This window comes from Salvelinus namaycush, chromosome 5, assembly GCF_016432855.1.
Source record: "Salvelinus namaycush isolate Seneca chromosome 5, SaNama_1.0, whole genome shotgun sequence".
Lineage (NCBI taxonomy): Eukaryota > Metazoa > Chordata > Actinopteri > Salmoniformes > Salmonidae > Salvelinus > Salvelinus namaycush.
The window spans coordinates 51,608,190-51,631,582 of record NC_052311.1 but is presented as its reverse complement, the minus strand read 5'-3'; the positions used below and the strand labels follow the sequence as shown (position 1 = coordinate 51,631,582).

Below are 23,393 nucleotides of genomic sequence, written 5' to 3'. Positions count from 1 at the left end.
AGTAACCGAAAGGTCGCTGGTTTGAATCCCTGTGAAAAATCTGTCTGTACCCTTGAGCAAGGCACTTAACCCTAATTACTCCTGTAAGTAATTCTGGAGAAGAGCGTCTGCTTGATGCCTAAAATTTAAAAATGTAAATGTTATATCAAAAAGAATACAGACACAACACAGAATGTTCAAGATGATATGAAGATTTTATTTCTAATTTCCAGATGTAAGCAATTGCTGAAGGCATCGCTGAAGAATCGTACTATTGACATTTTTCAGTTTAACTTTTCCTGAGTAGATTTAACAAATATTCATATTAAAAGCATTCACATTCAATTCCCCATTTCAGACACATAGTACATTTTACTCACTAAATAGTTGTTGCTAACACAGGGTGATAAAGCAAGCAAGCATTTCCCTCTTATTCACTAAGGTTGTAGCTAGCTAGCTAAGCCCCTGGCACACTGTCAACACGTTAATTGTCGTAAAACTCATGAAACATTTGGTTAATGTTATTTCACTATTTACATTGTACTTTGGCACATTACGAACCTTTTTAAAACAGGACAAATTTAAAGACAGAAACCAGTTGCTTTCGTTTTGACTAAAGAGGAGAGGTGAGTGGCCAATGTGACATCACTTCCGTGGTGAGAGCCCAGCGTTCTTCTGGCTTCTTATTAGCTAATTTTGTTATTAGAAATGTGCAAACGTACAATGTCAGTCATGAAATACTAAACTAAAACGTTAACTAATATATATATTATTTTTTTTATTGAAGCAAGAGGTCATCAGGAAGTGACTTTTCACTGACCTCTCACCCCTCATATTCTCCTCCTGTGTAGCCAAAATAGAAAGAACATCATTATGTTTTTGTCTTAATTTGTCCTTTTGGTAAAGGTTCATAATGTGCAAAAGTACAATGTTTGTCTTAAAATAGTGAGATAGCTACCATTTGTTAACTAAATGTTTTATGACACTTTTGAAACGTTTATTGACAGTTAGTAAATGTGTTGACATTGCCAGGGGCTTAGCTAGCCCCGAGCAAGGATTACTAAATTAGTGAATAAGGGGGAAATGCTAGCTAGCTTTACCACCCTGTGTAGGGTATGTTTTACTCGCTTAAATACAGTGAGCTCCAAAAGTATTAGGACAGTGACACATTTTTTACAGCTAGTCTTTGCACTGGACTAAATCTCACTCCCCCATCCCTCTCACTATAACCCATATGAATTAGCATGGTGTCGTGGCCTTTCTGGTTAAATGTGCCTCTGTGTTCCCCTCAGCTGGCATCAATCAGCGCTGCGTTTGGTCCCACACAATGCAGCCCTTGACTGGGAACCTCCATTTGGCTCGGCTTGGCAGGGCGGCCCTTTTTATCAATACACACCAATCTTTACTAGCAAATTCACCCCTTTGAAAGTCAGTTTCCTCTAGAGGTTTTCTTTGGGAGGAGCCGGGGGGGGAGAGACGTTAAACAAACGTTTGGCTGATTGACATGGTTGCCGGGGAGACGGAAGTGGAGGGGGAACTGGAGTGTTAATGGTTACGTGGGTTGTGTTTGGCTTACAGTGCCGCAGTACTACCTGCGTGCGTGCGTGCAGCACAGGAGGCTACTGGGGGAGGACGGCTCATAATAATGACTAGAAGTGAATGGACGTGGAAACCATGTGTTTGATGTGTTTCGAAAACATTCCATTAATTCCGTTCCAGCCGTTACTATGAGCCTGTCCTCCCCAGTTAAGGTGCCACCTGTGGTGTGCAGATAATCAGTTGTGTGCTGTCCAACACACCATACTGTACTACTCTCCCACTAGCTAGCCTACATGCACCGCTATAGGGCTGATTCCAGTGCATTCATGAATCGAGGTGCTCTCCCATGGTGAAACTGAAAACGGTGTTGACCCCAACTCTTACCTGCACTCTGCCATTAGTCACATCCATAGACATGATATTATCACTCTTTCCTTTCTCCCCCTCTTGACTTCCCCCTCATCTCTTATTTCTCTCCCTCTGACGTGCCTTCTCTTGTTCTGTTCACCTTCATCCGTCTTCTTCTGTCATCGCTCGTTCATGTTGTCCCCCTCATCCGTCCCAAAAATGGAAGTATTGACCTCCTGTTCAGGTTCAACTCTCAGACCACACCTAGAGACGCTGCAGAGCCACCTCCCTCTCATTGCTCATTCACATGGCTTACGGAGTTGACTTCTAGAGAATGTTACTGATGAGTTACGAAGTTGACTTCTAGAGAATGTTACTGATGAGTTACGGAGTTGACTTCTAGAGAATGTTACTGATGAGTTACGGAGTTGACTTCTAGAGAATGTTACTGATGAGTTACGGAGTTGACTTCTAGAGAATGTTACTGATGAGTTACGGAGTTGACTTCTAGAGAACGTCTTGTATGGCTCTAGGGGAGGGATTAACATGAATGACTTGGATGAGTCCCTGTGTTGACCCTGAAGCCTTGTTTCCATTGGCACTTTAAATCAGGGCCCCATTCAATCACTTATCATTCTAGTGGACAACAGGAAACTAATTGCTTGTATAAAGTACCTTTTGCGTTACAGAGTTGACACTTGATTCAGAGTTGCTTAGATAAGTTGCTTCTGGTGAATGACAGCAGGCACTGATTCTGTCTCTGTCAGGTGATAGCGTTGGCAGATGCAGCGGAGGAGAACCGGTCATGTCTGAATCAGGCGTTTGTCCGCCTGCGCAGCGCCAGCCACCTCCTCATCCTGCTGGTCTCCCTGTGGCAGGGCCTCAACACAGAGCAGAACGCCATCCTGGAGGCTACACTGCTAGCCCTGGTACAGGACACACCACAGCTGGTGAGACACACACACACACACACACACACACACACACACACTGTTACCCCTGTTACAGGACACACCACAGCTGGTGAGACACAAACACACACACTGCTAGCCCTGGTACAGGACACACCACAGCTGGTGAGACACACACACACACTGTTACCCCTGGTACAGGACACACCACAGCTGGTGAGACACACACACACACTGCTACCCCTGGTACAGGACACACCACAGCTGGTGAGACACAAACACACACACTGCTACCCCTGGTACAGGACACACCACAGCTGGTGAGACACAAACACACACACTGCTAGCCCTGGTACAGGACACACCACAGCTGGTGAGACACAAACACACACACTGTTACCCCTGGTACAGGACACACCACAGCTGGTGAGACACACACACACACTGCTACCCCTGGTACAGGACACACCACAGCTGGTGAGACACACACACACACTGTTACCCCTGGTACAGGACACACCACAGCTGGTGAGACACAAACACACACACTGTTACCCCTGGTACAGGACACACCACAGCTGGTGAGACACAAACACACACACTGCTACCCCTGGTACAGGACACACCACAGCTGGTGAGACACAAACACACACACTGCTACCCCTGGTACAGGACACACCACAGCTGGTGAGACACAAACACACACACTGCTACCCCTGGTACAGGACACACCACAGCTGGTGAGACACAAACACACACACTGCTACCCCTGGTACAGGACACACCACAGCTGGTGAGACACAAACACACACACTGTTACCCCTGGTACAGGACACACCACAGCTGGTGAGACACAAACACACACACTGCTACCCCTGGTACAGGACACACCACAGCTGGTGAGACACACACACACACACTGCTACCCCTGGTACAGGACACACCACAGCTGGTGAGACACACACACACACACACACACACACACACACACACACACACACACACACACACACACACACACACACACACACACACACACACACTGTTACCCCTGGTACAGGACACACCACAGCTGGTGAGACACACACACACACACACACACACACACACACACACACACACACACACACACACACACACACACACACACACACACACACACACACACACACTGTTACCCCTGGTACAGGACACACCACAGCTGGTGAGACACACACACACACACACACTGCTACCCCTGGTACAGGACACACCACAGCTGGTGCAACACACACACACACTGTTACCCCTGGTACAGGACACACCACAGCTGGTGAGACACACACACACACACACACACACACACACACACACACACACACACACACACACACACATACACACTGTTACCCCTGCTACAGGACACACCACAGCTGGTGAGACACACACACACACACTGTTACCCCTGCTACAGGACACACCACAGCTGGTGCAACACACACACACACTGCTAGCCCTGGTACAGGACACACCACAGCTGGTGAGACACACACACACACACTGTTACCCCTGCTACAGGACACACCACAGCTGGTGCAACACACACACACACTGCTAGCCCTGGTACAGGACACACCACAGCTGGTGAGACACACACACACACTGTTACCCCTGCTACAGGACACACCACAGCTGGTGAGACACACACACACACACACTGTTACCCCTGCTACAGGACACACCACAGCTGGTGCAACACACACACACACACTGCTAGCCCTGGTACAGGACACACCACAGCTGGTGCAACACACACACACACACACACACACACACACACACACACACACTGTTACCCCTGGTACAGGACACACCACAGCTGGTGAGACACACACACACACACACACACACACACACACACACACACACACACACACACACACACACACACACACACACACACACACACACACACTGTTACCCCTGGTACAGGACACACCACAGCTGGTGAGACACACACACACACACACACTGCTACCCCTGGTACAGGACACACCACAGCTGGTGCAACACACACACACACTGTTACCCCTGGTACAGGACACACCACAGCTGGTGAGACACACACACACACACACACACACACACACACATACACACTGTTACCCCTGCTACAGGACACACCACAGCTGGTGAGACACACACACACACACTGTTACCCCTGCTACAGGACACACCACAGCTGGTGCAACACACACACACACTGCTAGCCCTGGTACAGGACACACCACAGCTGGTGAGACACACACACACACACTGTTACCCCTGCTACAGGACACACCACAGCTGGTGCAACACACACACACACTGCTAGCCCTGGTACAGGACACACCACAGCTGGTGAGACACACACACACACTGTTACCCCTGCTACAGGACACACCACAGCTGGTGAGACACACACACACACACACTGTTACCCCTGCTACAGGACACACCACAGCTGGTGCAACACACACACACACACTGCTAGCCCTGGTACAGGACACACCACAGCTGGTGCAACACACACACACACTGTTACCCCTGCTACAGGACACACCACAGCTGGTGAGACACACACACACACTGCTACCCCTGGTACAGGACACACCACAGCTGGTGAGACACACACACACTGTTACCCCTGCTACAGGACACACCACAGCTGGTGAGACACACACACACACTGCTACCCCTGGTACAGGACACACCACAGCTGGTGACACACACACACACACACTGCTACCCCTGGTACAGGACACACCACAGCTGGTGAGACACACACACACTGCTACCCCTGGTACAGGACACACCACAGCTGGTGCAACACACACACACACTGTTACCCCTGGTACAGGACACACCACAGCTGGTGCAACACACACACACACTGTTACCCCTGCTACAGGACACACCACAGCTGGTGAGACACACACACACACTGCTACCCCTGGTACAGGACACACCACAGCTGGTGCAACACACACACACACTGTTACCCCTGGTACAGGACACACCACAGCTGGTGACACACACACACACACTGCTACCCCTGGTACAGGACACACCACAGCTGGTGCAACACACACACACACACTGTTACCCCTGCTACAGGACACACCACAGCTGGTGACACACACACACACACACTGCTACCCCTGGTACAGGACACACCACAGCTGGTGAGACACACACACACACACTGTTACCCCTGGTACAGGACACACCACAGCTGGTGAGACACACACACACACTGCTACCCCTGGTACAGGACACACCACAGCTGGTGCAACACACACACACACTGTTACCCCTGCTACAGGACACACCACAGCTGGTGAGACACACACACACACACACTGTTACCCCTGCTACAGGACACACCACAGCTGGTGAGACACACACACACACACACTGTTACCCCTGCTACAGGACACACCACAGCTGGTGCAACACACACACACTGCTACCCCTGGTACAGGACACACCACAGCTGGTGCAACACACACACACACTGCTACCCCTGGTACAGGACACACCACAGCTGGTGCAACACACACACACACTGTTACCCCTGTTACAGGACACACCACAGCTGGTGAGACACACACACACACACACACACACACACACACACACACACACACACACACACACACACACACACACACTGTTACCCCTGGTACAGGACACACCACAGCTGGTGAGACACACACACACACACTGCTACCCCTGGTACAGGACACACCACAGCTGGTGAGACACACACACACTGCTACCCCTGGTACAGGACACACCACAGCTGGTGCAACACACACACACACACACACACACACACACACACACACACACACACACTGTTACCCCTGGTACAGGACACACCACAGCTGGTGAGACACACACACACACACTGCTACCCCTGGTACAGGACACACCACAGCTGGTGAGACACACACACACACACACACTGCTACCCCTGGTACAGGACACACCACAGCTGGTGCAACACACACACACTGTTACCCCTGGTACAGGACACACCATAGCTGGTGCAACACACACACACACTGTTACCCCTGCTACATGACACACCACAGCTGGTGAGACACACACACACTGTTACCCCTGGTACAGGACACACCACAGCTGGTGCAACACACACACACACTGCTACCCCTGGTACAGGACACACCACAGCTGGTGACACACACACACACTGTTACCCCTGGTACAGGACACACCACAGCTGGTGAGACACACACACACACTGTTACCCCTGCTACATGACACACCACAGCTGGTGAGACACACACACACTGTTACCCCTGGTACAGGACACACCACAGCTGGTGCAACACACACACACACTGTTACCCCTGGTACAGGACACACCACAGCTGGTGAGACACACACACACACACTGCTACCCCTGGTACAGGACACACCACAGCTGGTGCAACACACACACACTGCTACCCCTGGTACAGGACACACCACAGCTGGTGGGAGCGCGCACACGCACGTATGCACACGCGCACACACATTGCTTTCTCTCTCTCCCCATCTGTCTCCTGGCTGCTTGACCCAGGTCTCCCCCTCTGACCCTGGAGAATAAACACAAAATACCTCAGTGATCCGCTCTGAAGCCCCTAAGTGGTTCTGCTACCACACACTCTCTCCCAGGTGCCACTGAATATACTCCTGGCAGCTCCGCAGCGGATGAGGACGGTGTTACTGACCTGTGTGTGAAGAGAAGAGTTATATCTAGACCGAGTGAATGTAATCGGGACAGAGGAGAGGAGATGAATAGGCCTGATTCCGGACCGTAATGTACACCCTTCCCTCTCACCCTCACAGATATACAGGGAGTAACGATGTTTCCTACCACAGGCCTCCAATAGGCTAGTGAAGTTTCAGATAGTGTAGCTTTGAACTGGAGCCTGTATTCAGCCCTGATGTCCGTTTGGTCAAGGAAGGCTATGGCAGTGAGAATGCGGTAGGGGGGGTGAGGGGGACATTTTCTGAGAGGGCCAGAGGGGTCTTGTTGAGTTGTGTATGTGTGTCACAGGGGAGTTGTTCTGTTAGTAATTTAGATTGACACATAAACAAGTGTGTTGATAGAAGCCCTCCATGAGTCCACGTGATACGACGACAGATTTCTGCCCCCATAGAGACCGTGTGCTCTCACCAGTTGTGGTGTGTCCTGTAGCAGGGCCAGGTGTGTGTGTGTGTAAGACAGACTGACATGAACAGTAGTTCCATAGGCCGTCTGTCTGTTAGGGTTTCCACTGTGATTAAACACATGACACCTCATCATCACACAGGTTAGAGGTGTATCTATATACAGTCCTCTCTCTATTTACCCAATTTCACACCAAATACCCCACTGCCCCTTCAAGAGAGGCAGTAGCAGGGACAGGTAGCTAACACACACACATTGACTTCGTCAAACACAACCTCACTGTGATAGACACCCCCTTACACACTTTCTCTTTCATCACCACACACACAGTAAACACGCCCGAGAGCACACATCCGAGCAGACATCCACTCAGCTGGGCCATAAATAGCCTGCACCTGAATTTACCGATGAGGCCCCAGAGAGATGGAGTCACTGAGAGTGAGAGCGTGTGTGTATTTCGGTGTGTTTGTTGTTGCGGTTGCTCTTGTGAATGGGATTAAGTTAATGAAAGGTAATTAGGGTCAGGGCCGCTGCATTAGCCCATACGTGTGGAGAGATGGGCTATTTTAGGAAGCGCTACTCACACTGGACAGAAATAAAGATAACGTACTGTACGGAAAAGACAAGGCCAGGGGCTAATAGGAGCATCTGACACAAACTCATATGAGTGTGTGCGTGATAGATGTGTGTGCGTGATAGATGTGTGTGTGTGTGTGTGTGTGTGTGTGTGTGTGTGTGTGTGTGTGTGTGTGTGTGTGTGTGTGTGTGTGTGTGTGTGTGTGTGTGTAAGAGATTGTCTTTGACCCTTTGTCTCACCTTTGACCTCTTTAGAATCTTTTCATCTCAGGTGAGGTCGTTACAGGTGAACGAGATTCCCTTTCCCCACGGACGCTCCCAGGACTGGAATTCCAATTGGGATAAGTCCTTGGAATTCTGTTCATTGGAATAAGGCTTCTGTGATGGATTGGGGGGAGTGGTAGAATGGATTAGAGAAGAGAGAACGAGAAACGTTGGAGAGAGAAAGAGGCTCTAGATAATGACCTGTGCCACTGGGCTGATTAATTCTTGACGCACGGATCCCTTTAGCGGGATCATTTTCATCAACAACCGCTAAATTGCAGAGCGCCAAATTAAATTAAAAAATATATATATATATTTATATTCATGAAATCACAAGTGCAATATAGCAAAACACAGCTTAGCTTGTTGTTAATCCACCTGTCGTGTCAGATTTTGAAAATATGCTTTACAGCGAAAGCAATCCAAGCGTTTGTGTGAGTTTATCGATCACTAGGCAAAACATTAAGAACACCTAGCAGCAGTGTAGATTGGTCACGAAAGCCAGAAAAGCAATAAAATTAATCGCTTACCTTTGATCTTCAGATATTTGCACTCACGAGACTCCCAGTTACACAATAAATGTTCCTTTTGTTCGATAAATATTATTTATATATAAAAAAATCTCCATTTGTTTGGCGTGTTATGTTCAGTATTCCACAGCCTTAGACAGGTCATCAAGGCTCGACAAATCCTCAGGTTGTTTTTAACATCAATAAACAATAATATTTCAACCGGACTGTAAACTATTCATTACTGGAGAGAAAGAAAATGTCGAGCAACCAGTGTCGAGCGCATCAACTAATGGAGGGACATCCGTGTACCCACTGACGCGTTTTGATAAATCTCGCTAATTTCTCAAAATAAAAGCTTGAAACTATGTCTAAAGACTGTTCACACCCTGAGGAAGCCACAGGAAAAGGAATCTGGTTGATATCCCTTTAAATGGAGGAAAGGCAGGCAATGGAACAGGGATTTTTCTAAATAAGAGTCACTTCCGGGTTGGATTTCCTCAGGTTTTTGCCTGCAAAATCAGTTCTGTTATACTCACAGACAATATTTTGACAGTTTTGGAAACTTTAGAGTGTTTTCTATCCTACTCTGTCAATTATATGCATATTCTAGCATCTGGACCTGAGAAATGGGTAGCTTACAATAGGAACATTATTTTTCCAAACATAAAAATTCTGCCCCCTAGCTTCAAGAGGTTTAAACAAGGAAGAGGGGAAGGGGAATGGTGATAGAAGAGGAGAAAAGCTGCAGAGGAGAGCTCTGCTGTACTCCCTGTTCTCCCCACGACTGTGTGGCTTTGCACGACACCAACTCCAGCATCAAGTCTGCTGACGACATCACGGTTGTAGGCCTGATAACCAACAACAATGAGTCAGCCTATAGAGAGGAGGTAAGTGAACTGGCATTGTGGTGCCAGGACAACAACCTCTCCCTCAATGTCAGTAAAACAAAGGAGTTGATTGTTGACTTCAGGAAGCAGAGCAGGGAACATGCCCCGATCCACATAAACAGGACTGCAGTAAAGAGAGTCAGCAGTTTTTAAGTTCCTCTGGGTGGTTGAGGGGCAGCTCTCGAGGGGAACTGTGGTTGGAACTTGGATGGTTGGTAGCCTGGCGTTTGGGAGCTTGGACCGGGGGCCGAGAAGTCAGGTCGCTGGTTCGGTTCCCCGAATCGTCTGGGTTGGGGATCTGTCCTTGTGGCCTTAGGCGGGGCACTTGACCCTTGTTGCTCCTGTGGGTCGCTCTGGAAGACCGAATGCAATGTTATTTTCAGCAGCTTCACTTCAGATTGTATATAATAAAAAAGGTTCCTTGGGGTCCACATACCGGAGGACTTGACATGGACCAACAACACCACCATTCTTGTCAAGAGGGCGCAACAGAGTCTCTACTTCCTAAGGCAGCTGAAGAAATTCGGCATTCCACCCCGGTAACTCTCCAAATACTACTGCGGCACCATCGAGTGTCCTGACCGTTATTCACTACTGCGAATTCTGCACAATTTAAACATCTGCCCCCCAATCCCCCCTTTCTCTGATACACGTGTAAATATTGTACTATACATTGTGCCTTCCTGTATTATACTTACGTTAAAATGTTTGTTCTATTCTACTGAGCCATTTACTTTATGTTCGTATTCTTATCTTTTATTATTTCTTATTGTTGTTGCATTGTCGAGAAGGAACCTGCAAGTAAACATTATGTTGGGAAACCGAGTCATTTACACAACTGAATGCAGTCAGCTGAAATGTGTTTAACCCAGAGTGGTGCGTGCGGCTGCATTAATCGACGTCCACAGTTCCCCGGGGTGGGGGGGGGGGGGGGGGGGTTGTTGTTGAGGGTTAACTGCCTTGCTCAAGGGCAGAATGGCAGATTTATAAACCTTACCGGCTTGGAGATTTGAACCAGCGACTTATCAGTTACTGGCCCAACGCTCTTAACCGATAGGCTACCTGCCACTGTATACTATGTGTATCCTGTACATACGACTAATAAAACTTGAAACTTGAGAGTGAAGTTTCTCTCTTGTCGTCTCTTATCCTTCATGACCACTGATCCACATCCATAGCCTCTCTTTGCCGCATCAAAACAGGAGGGAGAAAGGTAAGGGGGAGAAGAGAGGAGGAGAAGGGTCACAGGAAACTCATCTCTCTGGTAATTGATGGGGCGCTCGTTTAGCTTGGCCCGACTAACAGATCGGTGCGGTCAACCAGAACAACTTCCTCCTTCTCCCCCTCTTTTTTTTCTTCTTCCACTTGTTCCCGCTCTCCGTTTCTCTCCCTCGCTTTCTGCTCTGCTGTGGATAGAGCTGCTGACTCTTAATGTCTCAGTTCTATTCCTGCACACGTCTTCCCTGAAGTTTACATTACTAGAAACTAGTACTAGAAACCTCTCTACCGCTCGCCTTTTCCTCTTCCCCCACACTTCCTTCTCTCCATGTGTCTCCCTAGCTGTCTCTGAATTTCCATCAAGAGAAGAAGAAATTAAATGAAAAGGAGGAGTATTGTCGGGAGTTGAGTACAATGTTAATTTGATTGTGGCAGTAATGAATTGCAAAATGCACACAAAGGGGAGCTAACTACTCATACAATGAAAAAGGATGAGATATGGTTTGCTTTTACATCAGTTCATACAGTTGAAGTCGGAAGTTTACATACACTTAGGTTGGAGTCATTAAAACTTGTTTTTCAACCACAAATTTCTTGTTAACAAACTATAGTTTGGGCAAGTCAGGTAGGACATCTACTTTGTGCATGACACAAGTCATTTTTCCAACAATTGTTTACAGACAGATTATTTCACTTATCATTCACTGCATCACAATTCCAGTGGTCAGAAGTTTACATACACTAAGTTGACTGTTGAGTGTAGCGAAATGCTTGTGCTTCTAGTTCCGACCATGCAGTAATATCTAACAAGTAATTTAACAATTTCACAACAACTACCTAATACACACAAGTGTAAAGGAATGAATAAGAATATGTACATAAAGATTAATGAATGAGCGATAGCCGAGCGGCATAGGCAAGATGCAGTAGATGGTATAGAGTACCGTGTATACATATGAGATGAGTAATGTAGAGTATGTAAACATTATATAAAGTGGCATTGTTTAAAGTGGCTAGTGATACATTTATTACATCAATTTTTCATTATTAAAGTGGCTAGAGATGAGTCAGTATGTTAGCAGCAGCCACTCAAAGTTAGTGATGGCTGTTTAACAGTCTGATGGCCTTGAGATAGAAGCTGTTTTTCAGTCTCTCGGTCCCCGCTTTGATGCACCTGTACTGACCTCGCCTTCTGGATGATAGCGGGGTGAACAGGCAGTGGCTCGGGTGGTTGTTGTCCTTGATGATCTTTTTGGACTTCCTGTGACATCGGGTGGTGTGGGTGTCCTGGAGGGCAGGTAGTTTGCCCCCGGTGATGCGTTGTGCAGACCTCACTACCCTCTGGGAGGCCTTACGGTTGTGGGCGGAGCAGTTGCCGTGCCATGCGGTGATACAGCCTGACAGGATGCTCTCGATTGTGCATCTGTAAAAGTTTGAGTGTTTTTGGTGACAAGCCGGATTTCTTCAGCCTCCTGAGGTTGAAGAGGCGCTGCTGCGCCTTCTTCACCACGCTGTCTGTGTGGGTGGACCATTTCAGTTCGTCTGTGATGTGTACGTCGAGGAACTTAAAACTTTCCACCTTGTCCACTACTGTCCTGTCGATGTGGATAGGGGGCTGCTCCCTCTGCTGTTTCCTGAAGTCCACGATCATCTCCTTTGTTTTGTTGACATTGAGTGTGAGGTTATTTTCCTGACACCACATTCTGAGGGCCCTCACCTCCTCCCTGTAGGCCGTCTCGTCGTTGTTGGTAATCAAGCCTACCACTGTTGTGTCGTCTGCAAACTTGATGATTGAGTTGGAGGCGTGCATGGCCACGCAGTCAAGGGTGAACAGGGAGTACAGGAGAGGGCTGAGAATACACCCTTGTGGGTCCCCAGTGTTGAGGATCAGCGGGGTGGAGATGTTGTTTCCTACCCTAACCACCTGGGGGGGCCGTCAGAAAGTCCAGGACCCAGTTGCACAGAGCGGGGTAGAGACCCAGGGTCTCGAGCATGATGACGAGTTTGGAGGGTACTATGGTGTTAAATCTGAGCTGTAGTCGATGAACAGCATTCTTACATAGGTATTCCTCTTGTCCAGATGGGTTAGGGCAGTGTGATTGCGATTGCGTCGTCTGTGGACCTATTGGGGCGGTAAGCAAATTTTATTGGGTCTAGGGTGTCAGGTAGGGTGGAGGGGATATGGTCCTTGACTAGTCTATCAAAGCACTTCATGATGACGGCAGTGAGTAGTCATTTAGCTCAGTTACCTTAGCTTTCTTGGGAACAGGAACAATGGTGGCCCTTTTGAAGCATGTGGGAACAGCAGACTGGGATAAGGATTGATTGAATATGTCTGTAAACACACCAGCCAGCTGGTCTGCGCATGCTCTGAGGACGCGGCTGGGGATGCCGTCTGGGCCGGCAGCCTTGCGAGGGTTAACACGTTTAAATGTTTTACTCACGTTAGCTGCAGTGAAGGAGAGCCTGCAGGTTTTGGTAGCGGGCTGTGTCAGTGGCACTGTATTGTCCTCAAAGCAAGCAAAGAAGTTGTTTAGTTTGTCTGGGAGCAAGACATCGTGGTCCGCAACGGGGCTGGTTTTCCTTTTGTAGTCCGTGATTGACTGTAGACCCTGCCACATACCTCTCGTGTCTGAGCCATTGAATTGCGACTCTACTTTGTCTCTATACTGACACTTAGCTTGTTTGATTGCCTTGCGGAGGGAATAGCTACACTGTTTGTATTCGGTCATGTTTCCGGTCACCTTGCCCTGATTAAAAGCAGTGGTTCGCGCTTTCAGTTTTGCGCGAATGCTGCCATCAATCCACGGTTTCTGTTTGGGAAAGGTTTTAATAGACGCTGTGGGTACAACATCACCGATGCACTTGCTAATAAACTCGCTCACCAAATCAGCGTATTCATCAATGTTATTGTCCGACGCTATGCGGAACATATCCCAGTCCACGTGATCGAAGCAATCTTGAAGCATGGAATCCGATTGGTTGGACCAGCGTTGAACAGACCTGAGCACGGGCGCTTCCTGTTTTAGTTTCTGTCTATAGGCTGGGAGCAACAAAATGGAGTCGTGGTCAGATTTTCCGAAAGGAGGACGGAGAAGGGCTTTGTATGCGTCGCGGAAGTTAGAATAACAATGATCCAGGCTTTTGCCAGCCCGGGTCGCGCATTCGATATGCTGATAAAATTTAGGGAGCCTTGTTTTCAGATGAGGCTTGTTAAAATCCCCAGCTACAATAAATGCAGCCTCAGGATATGTGGTTTCCAGTTTACATAGAGTAAAATTAAGTTCTTTCAGGGCCGTCGATGTGTCTGCTTGGGGGGGGGGGGGGTATACACGACTGTGATTATGATCTAAGAGAATTCTCTTGGTAGATAATGCGGTCGGCATTTGATTGTAAAGAATTCTAGGTCAGGTGAACAAAAGGACTCTGTATGTTGTTATGATCACACCACGTCTCGTTAATAATAAGGCATACACCCCCGCCCTTCTTCTTACCAGAGAGATGTTTGTTTCTGTTGGCGTGATGCGTGAAGAAACCAGGTGGCTGTACCGACTCTGATGACGTATCCCAAGTGAGCAATGTTTCCGTGAAACAAAGAACGTTACAATCTCTGACGTCTCTCTGGAAGGCAACCCTTGCTCGAATTTCGTCTACCTTGTTGTCAAGAGACTGGACATTGGCGAGTAGTATGCTCGGGAGCGGTGCGCGATGTGCCCGTCTACAGAGCCTGACCAGAAGAACGCTCCGTCTGCCCCTTCTGCGGCGCCGTTGTTTTGGGTCGCCGGCTGGGTCCGATCCATTGTCCCGGGTGGTGGACAAAACACAGGATCCGCTTCGGGAAAGTCATATTCCTGGTCGTAATGTTGGTGAGTTGACGTTGCTCTTATATCCAATAGTTCCTCCTGACTGTATGTAATAAAACTTCAGATTTCCTGGGGTAACAATGTAAGAAATAACACAAAATACAAAAAATAAATACTGCAAATACTGCATAGTTTCCTAGGAACGCGAAGCGAGGCGGCCCTCTCTGTCGGCGCCGGAAGACAACACAAAGCCCTGACCTCAATCCTATAGAAAAATTGTGGGCAGAACTGGAAAAGCGTCTGCGAGCAAGGAGGCCTACAAACCTGACTCAGTTACACCAGCTCTGTCAGGAGGCATGGACCAACATTCACCCAACTTATTGTGGGAAGCTTGTGGAAGGCTTCCCGAAACATTTGACACAAGTTACACAATTTAAAGGCAATGCTACCAAATACTAATTGAGTGTATGTAAACTAATGACCCACTGGGAATGTGATGAAAGAAATAAAAGCTGAAATAAATTATTCTCTACTATTATTCAAACATTTCACATTCTTAAAATGAGGTGGTGATCCTAACTGACCTAAAACAGGGAATTTTTACTAGGATTAAATGTCAGGAATTGTGAAAACCAGAGTAGAAATGTATTTGACTGAGGTGTATGTAAACTTCCAACTTCAAATGTATGTGCAACAACTAAAGTATTCAATTATATTAAATATCTGCCTGTGACAATAAATATTTTGGCTTCGGCATATTTATTGATTTAGTCGGGGGATTTGATTCTGTAGAGATTATTTTTCTTTGCTTGGCTCACAGGATGACATTGTATTTCCAGTCTCTTCTCTTGCCTGGTCTTTAAATGACTTTTCCAGTCAAGTTGAGCATGTCAACTCTGAAGGATTACTGTCTGAACCTTTGTCAGTCCCTGTGGGAGTCCCTCAGGGCTCTATATTAGGCCCCATTCTGTTCTCCATAGTCAAGTTATTTTGCAATCGCAACTGGGATTTCCACAATGTGATTTACAGCGTCAGAGGGGAAGTGACCTCATCCACCACCACCAAATTGTAGCACAGCAGCTATTTATTACCAGACAAAAAGACTTATCCATTTCCCCCCAGCCTCTTGTTCTCCTTACCTTCACTTTCTCTTAATCACAAACAAAGCTGTCCCTCACACGGCCAAGGTCGTCCTCAGCATGCAGGATGTCCATTATCACTCTACCATATGATTTGTCACTTGGGCCCAGTTCCAAACCCATCACTGTGCCCTTCACTGCCCTTCATTTGAAATTGAGAAGCCAGGTAGCCTAGCGGTTAAGAGCTTTGGGCCAGTAACCGAAAGGTCGCTGGTTCAAATCCCCGTGCCGAGTAGGGGAAAAATATGTGCCCTTGAGCAAGGCACTTAACCCTAATTGCTCATGTAAGTCACTCTGGTAAATTATTCATATGTAAATGTATATCTTAATATTGTTACCCAGCTGGTGAAATCTGTACTGTTAGTCCAGTTCAACATGTTGGGGGTCCTGATAGCCTGTTGATGGTTATTGTTTCAGTGTGAGGTGAGATCTATGTTCTACTTCCTTCTTCCACAATACTCTCCCTTTCTCTTTCTCTCACCTCTACTGCTTTCTCTCCCCCTTATATTTCTCTCCCCCTCTCTCTCTCTTTCTCTTCTCTCTCTTTATACCCCCTCCCTCCTACCTGAGTAATGTCAGGTATCTTCCCTGTCATCATCATTACGGGGCCGATTACCTGTCAGTAGGGCTCATTAGAGGCCTATCAGCATGGCGGCAGGGGGACAGCCAGGGACGGCCTCAGCCCCACACCCTGGCTACCTGTCGTCACTCCCACGGCCCAACTCGGTCCGCCTGGACTATCTTAGATGGGGTGGGCGGGGGGTAGGTGGGATGTGTGTGTGTTGTGTGTGTGTGTGTGTGTGTGTGAGAGAGAGAGAGAGAGAGAGAGAGAGAGAGAGAGAGAGAGAGAGAGAGATGGCCAGACAAGATATTTTTCTCTTTCTCCGGGAGAGGCAATTGGATTGAATGATAATTGGTGCTTTTTCACGTCTGAAGGATTCACATTATTGGCTCGTCTGCAGGGTGAATTTTGTATCTGCTCTCTGTGTCTCTGCAGAATGTGCTCATCTGTGTAGAAACAGTATACGGTTTTGTGTGTGTGAGGCTGGCGCACGTATATACAGCCACACAATACCACATGCCTATGCCGGCGTGTGTGTGTTTCTCACACTCGTTTAAGAGATCAGGCAGTGTTTAGGCAAGACTGGGACGGGACAGACTGATACAGTAGTAGCTAGATAAACAGACTGTCTCGGCCTGTAAATACTACAGTAGTACATGGTAGTACATCATCCTGGACACAGGGGGCACTATGCATTCAAGGCCAGACTATTGGGTTGTGACGACTGCGAGACAGGGTGCATCTCAATAGTCAGAAGTTGCTTCCTCTCGTTGTATGATTTCTTCCTCTTTCCTTACAATCTGTTCTGTATCTCACTTATATGAATCTCACTCACATATATGGACCACATGCCCAGCTTCTCTCTCTTTCTCCCTGTCGTTTTCCCTCTCGAATTCTGTCACTTTGTTCTCTCTTTCTATCACTGTCTATTGTTCTCTGCCATCTTTACCCATTTCCTACTTTGCTCTTCCTAACCCCCTGTCTCATATTCTCGAATAACAGAATACCTGTCTCTCTCTCTCAGGGTTGGGAGGAGAGTGTGGACGCGGCCGTGTCTCACCTCCTGAGGACCTGTCTGTCTCGCAGCCCTAAGGACCAGGCCCGGTCTCTGTCCACCTCCCAGCTCAGCATGCCCAAAGACACGGTCCGCCTGAAGAAGCACATCACCCTGCTGTGTGACCGCCTGGGCAAGGGGGGACAGCTGTCCCTGGCCTCCGAGGCCAACGTACCCATACCAGTCATGATGCCAGGTGAGAGAGGGGAAGAGTGTGTGTGTGTCTTTCTCTCTCAATTTGCTCTTTTTCCCCTCTCTCTCTCTTCCTCCCTCCTCTCTCTCTTCCTCCCTCTTTCGTTTCTTCCTCCCTCTCCCTCTTGCCCCTCTTTAGCAGTCACCCCTCACATGTATAAGTGTGTTGATGACAAATCAACTCGGCCATTTCCCTTCAGTAGTTCTCTCCCTAGTTTCCACCCCATCAAACACAGCAGTTGATTAATGCGAGGTGTTTAATATGATATATGAGGACTGTTGATGGACACAGGGGCAGTATTGTGAAGCGGTAGGTAGCCACCAGCCAGACTAATGAATATGGATACAGTGGGGTGAGGAAATATTAACGATGGTTTTCCAGTTGAAAACCTCCAGCTTCGCAAATAGAAGAATTAGTTGCCTTATTGAGTGCTTTACGCATTCATGCTTTGGAGCTTGTAATTAATTCACAAAATGGAAATGTGTTCTTGACCAATGTAGAATACTTTGAGAGTTCTGGGATAATGTAGTTGTATGGTTGTTTGAACAAAAAATGTATTTTGATGTTGTTAAACTTGACATTGTCGTTAGGCTTACAGTACATAACGCTGTCATGGTAGTGGCATAGAAGCTAGTGTCTTTGATTAGTTATGACAACTTATGCAGCTTATGCAGTAGCTTGGGACTGTTACTGTATGGATGTGTGTAGTGAACCAGAAAAGTCGCAATAGTGTGTTTTATTTGGGACTACTGGAGGTATCCCTTATATGATGTCCATCCAGGATGTGTGTGTGTGTGTGTGTGTGTGTGTGTGTGTGTGTGTGTGTGTGTGTGTGTGTGTGTGTGTGTGTGTGTGTGTGTGTGTGTGTGTGTGTGTGTGTGTGTGTGTGTGTGTGTGTGTGTGTGTGTGTCAGAGTCCTGCACAGGTCAGTTTTTTGGAGCAGCACCCGCTCCGCCCCGGCCACATCAATTCCAAGCCCTATCCGACATCAGGACAGATGTTTTCGCAACCCGACCCACCCACAAAGTATTGTTCCGAGAGCCGATCCGTGACCCACCAAATAACATACATTTATTCTAGTTGTTTTCATGACTCGTAGGCTATTAGTCCCCTTCCCTGCATTAATTAATTTGTCTGCTTGTCTATTCAACATTTGTATAAAAGGAAACCATGCCATGAATTAATTTGTCTGCTTGTCTAATCAACATTTGTATAAAAGGAAACCATGCCATGAATTAATTTGTCTGCTTGTCTATTCAACATTTGTATAAAAGGAAACCATGCCATGAATTAATTTGTCTGCTTGTCTATTCAACATTTGTATAAAAGGAAACCATGCCATGAATTAAGAACGATAGGCTACCTTTTTGTTATCACAGTGTGATGCGTCACATTGATGACTCAAATCGCTTTAAGAATAATACCCTTCTAATTAGCCTTTTTAACCTAACGAGAGCCTGTAGGCGACATAACAAAACAAGATCTTTATATTCAATATCGTTTCGATAATCAAATAGTTTAAATTAAACTTAAATAAACAATTGAATAGTGCATTCGGAAAGTATTCAGACCCCTCTCACTTTTTCCACATTTTGTAATGTTACAGCCTTCTTCTACAAAGGATTCAATTGTTTTTTCCCCTCATCAATCTACACACAATACCCCATAATGACAAAGCGAAAACCGGGATTTTAGATATGTTTGCACATGTATTAAAAATAAAAAAGTGATTTTTATTTTATTTACATAAGTATTCAGATGCTTTGCTATGAGACTCAAAATTGAGCTCAGGTGCATCCTGTTTCCATTGATCATCTTTGAGATGTTTCTACAACTTGATTGGAGTCCACCTGTGGTCAATTCAATTGATTGAACATCATTTGGAAAGGCACACACCCGTCTATATACAGTAAGGTCCCACAGTTGACAGTGCATGTCAGAGCAAAAACCAAGCCGTGAAGTCAAAGGAATTGTCCGTAGAGCTCAGAGACAGGATTGTGTCGAGGCACATATCTGAGGAAGGGTACCAAAACATGTCAGTGGCCTCTACCTTTTCATACTTTTCTTTTTTCATCTTGTCTTTTTTAAATTTATTTTTACTTTTTACGCCTTTTTCTCCCCAATTTCGTGATATCCAATTGGTAGTTAGTCTTGTCCCATCGCTACAACTCCCGTACGGACTCGGGAGAGGTGAAGGTCGAGAGCCATGCGGCCGGCCAAACCCTCCCCTAACCTGGACGACACTGGGCCAATTGTGCGCCGCTTCATGGGTCTCCCGGTCTCGACCAGCTGCTTCACAGCCCGGAATCGAATGTGGATCTGTAGTGACGCCTCAAGCACTGCGATGCAGTGCCTTAGACCGCTGCTCTACTCGGGGGGGTCTGGCCTCTACCATTCTTAAATGGAAGAAGTTTGGAACCACTAAGACTCTTCCTAGAGCTGGCCACCTGGCCAAACTGAGCAATCGGGGGAGAAGAGCCTTGGTCAGGGAGGTGACCAGGAACCTGATGGTCACTCTGACAGAGCTCCAGGGTTCCTCTGTTAAGATGGGAGAACCTTCCAGAAGGACAGCCATCTCTGCAGCATTCAACCAATAAGGTATTTATGGTAGAGTGGCCAGACGGAAGCCACTCCTCAGTAAAAGGCGCATGACAGCCCGCTTGGAGTTTGCCAAAAGGCACCTAAAAGACTCTCTGACCGTGAGAAACAAGGTTTTCTGGTCTGATGAAACCAAGATTGAACTATTTGGCCTGAATGTCAAGCGTCTGGAGGAAACCAGGCACCGCTCATCACCTGGCCAATACCATCACTACGGTGAAGCATGGTGGTGGCAGCATCATGCTGTGGGGATGTTTTTCAGCGGCAGGGACTAGAAGACTAGTCAGGAATGAGGAAAAGATGAACGGAGCAAAATACAGAGAGATCCTTGATGAAAACCTGCTCCAGAGCGCTCATGACCTCAGACTGGGGCGTAGGTTCACCTTCCAACAGGACAACGACACTAAGCACACACACTAAGCACACATCCAAGACAATGCAGGAGTGGCTTCAGGACAAGTCTCTGAATGTCCTTGAGTGGCCCAGCCAGAGCCCGGACTTGAACCCGATCGAACGTCTCTGGAGAGACCTGAAAATAGCTGTGCAGCAACACTCCCCACCCAACCTGACAGAGATTAAGAGGATCTGCAGAGAAGAATGGGAGAAACTCTCCAAATACAGGTGTGCCAAGCTTTTAGCGTCATTCCCAAGACGACTCAATGCTGTAATCGCTGCCGAAGGTGCTTCAACAAAGTACTGAGTAAAAGGTCTGAATACTTCTGTAAATGTAATATTTCAGTTTTTTATTATTTATTTGCAAAAAATTCTAAAAACCTGTTTTTGTTTTGTCATTATTGGGTATTGTGTATACATTGATGAGGGAAAAAACAATATAATTAATTTTAGAATAAGGCTGTAATGTACCAAAATGTGAAACTGTGAAGGGGTCTGAATACTTTCCGAATGCACAATAGGCTGCAAAAATAGGCTACATTTATTTAATAGGCTATTATAGGCATATTTACATTTTTACCAGCCGCACCGGTTTACTCTTTATATGGCCTGCGTATGGTCTAGACCTGCGTATGGTCTAGGCCTGCGTATGGTCTAGGCCTGCGTATGGTCTAGGCCTGCGTATGGTCTAGACCTGCGTATGGTCTAGGCCTGCGTATGGTCTAGACCTGCGTATGGTCTAGGCCTGCGTATGGTCTAGGCCTGCGTATGGTCTAGACCTGCGTATGGTCTAGGCCTGCGTATGGTCTAAACCTGCGTATGGTCTAAACCTGCGTATGGTCTAGACCTGCGTATGGTCTAGGCCTGCGTATGGTCTAAATAAACAAAAGCTTGAATTAACGCAGGCTAATAATGAACTGATATTTAATTGAATTATCATAAACAAATACCTGCTTGCACTTTTTGCCAGCTGTGTATCCATCTACCGGGTTGTTGTCCTTACAATCCGGGGTTTTCACTCACACAGCACCTGTTTCCACGATGGTGTAGCCTATTCCCCCATCATAACCTTTCTTTTTATTTCTCCAGTTAGGCCTACGTTACACATTTTTGCATGACCTAGGTTAGCCAGAGAAAGTCAGCTTGGCAACTTGTCATTGCCTATTCACACGTGGGGGGAGGGAATATAATCTCTGCGCTTAGACAAAATTTGAATGTTTCAGCACCACACAAACAATGGACAGTTCCCTGCTCCACACTCTCTCAATACGTTCATGGATGGAAGCCTCGCCGCTCACAGAATGAAATTTGCAACACAATGTAACACAACAAGCTCCTGGGTTTGTAAAAAGTGTAGGCCCTATTATCTGGATTTAAAAAGTTTCTGACAGCAATATAATTGTTCTGATCCGCGAGATCAATGTTTTCATTCCACCCGCCAGCTCATTTTATTTATTTTCAATGTTTATTTTATTTTTGTGGTGTGTATCCGACCTGATGCAGGATTCTAGTGTGTGTGTGTGTGTGTCCAGTATTGAGCTGACAGGATTCATGTCGTCCGGTCTCTCTCCTTTCACCGTTGTTCTGCTGCCAAAACACACACACACACACACACACACACACACACACACACACACACACACACACACACACACACAGAGTCAGGCGACTCCTATATGACCAAAGCCCTGTCACTCTTTATGTAAACAGTAATTTGTTACAAACCCCAAAGATGTTGGTTTTTCAATCGGCTGTAAACGCAAAAGTTGTTTACGTTTCCAACAACACCGGCGGCAACCGTCTCCCCCGGAGACTGCACACACACACACACACACACACACACACACACACAACAAGCCCCACTTCATGGCCTTGCAGTACACCCTATTCCAGGCGTTGTATAAAAGTGGATGGGATTTGTAGTTTGGGTGATCTTCCCACTACCAGTACTGCGTGGGACCTGACAGTTGAAAAAACACACACAGTACACAGACACAAACGTACAGTACTCCCTGATATATAGCCTATTTGTACTTATACTTGTGACTGAAGGATATACAGAATATTTTATCTCTTATGACACACACACATACTCCTGTCGTTCTCCTCATCTCTCCCTCTCACCCCTCACCCTCTCCTCACCTGACCCTGTGTCTCGCTCTGATGACATCACCTGGGCGGCCTGCTGAGACTCTGGTTTTAACAGCTGCTCTT

General features: G+C 47.1%; 1 pseudogene; it reads left to right on the top strand.

The window, feature by feature from the left end:
• LOC120047179 overlaps positions 1–18,430 on the top strand; it is a 95,339-nt pseudogene extending 76,909 nt beyond the window's left edge.
• Positions 18,431–23,393: the final 4,963 nt, after the last annotated feature.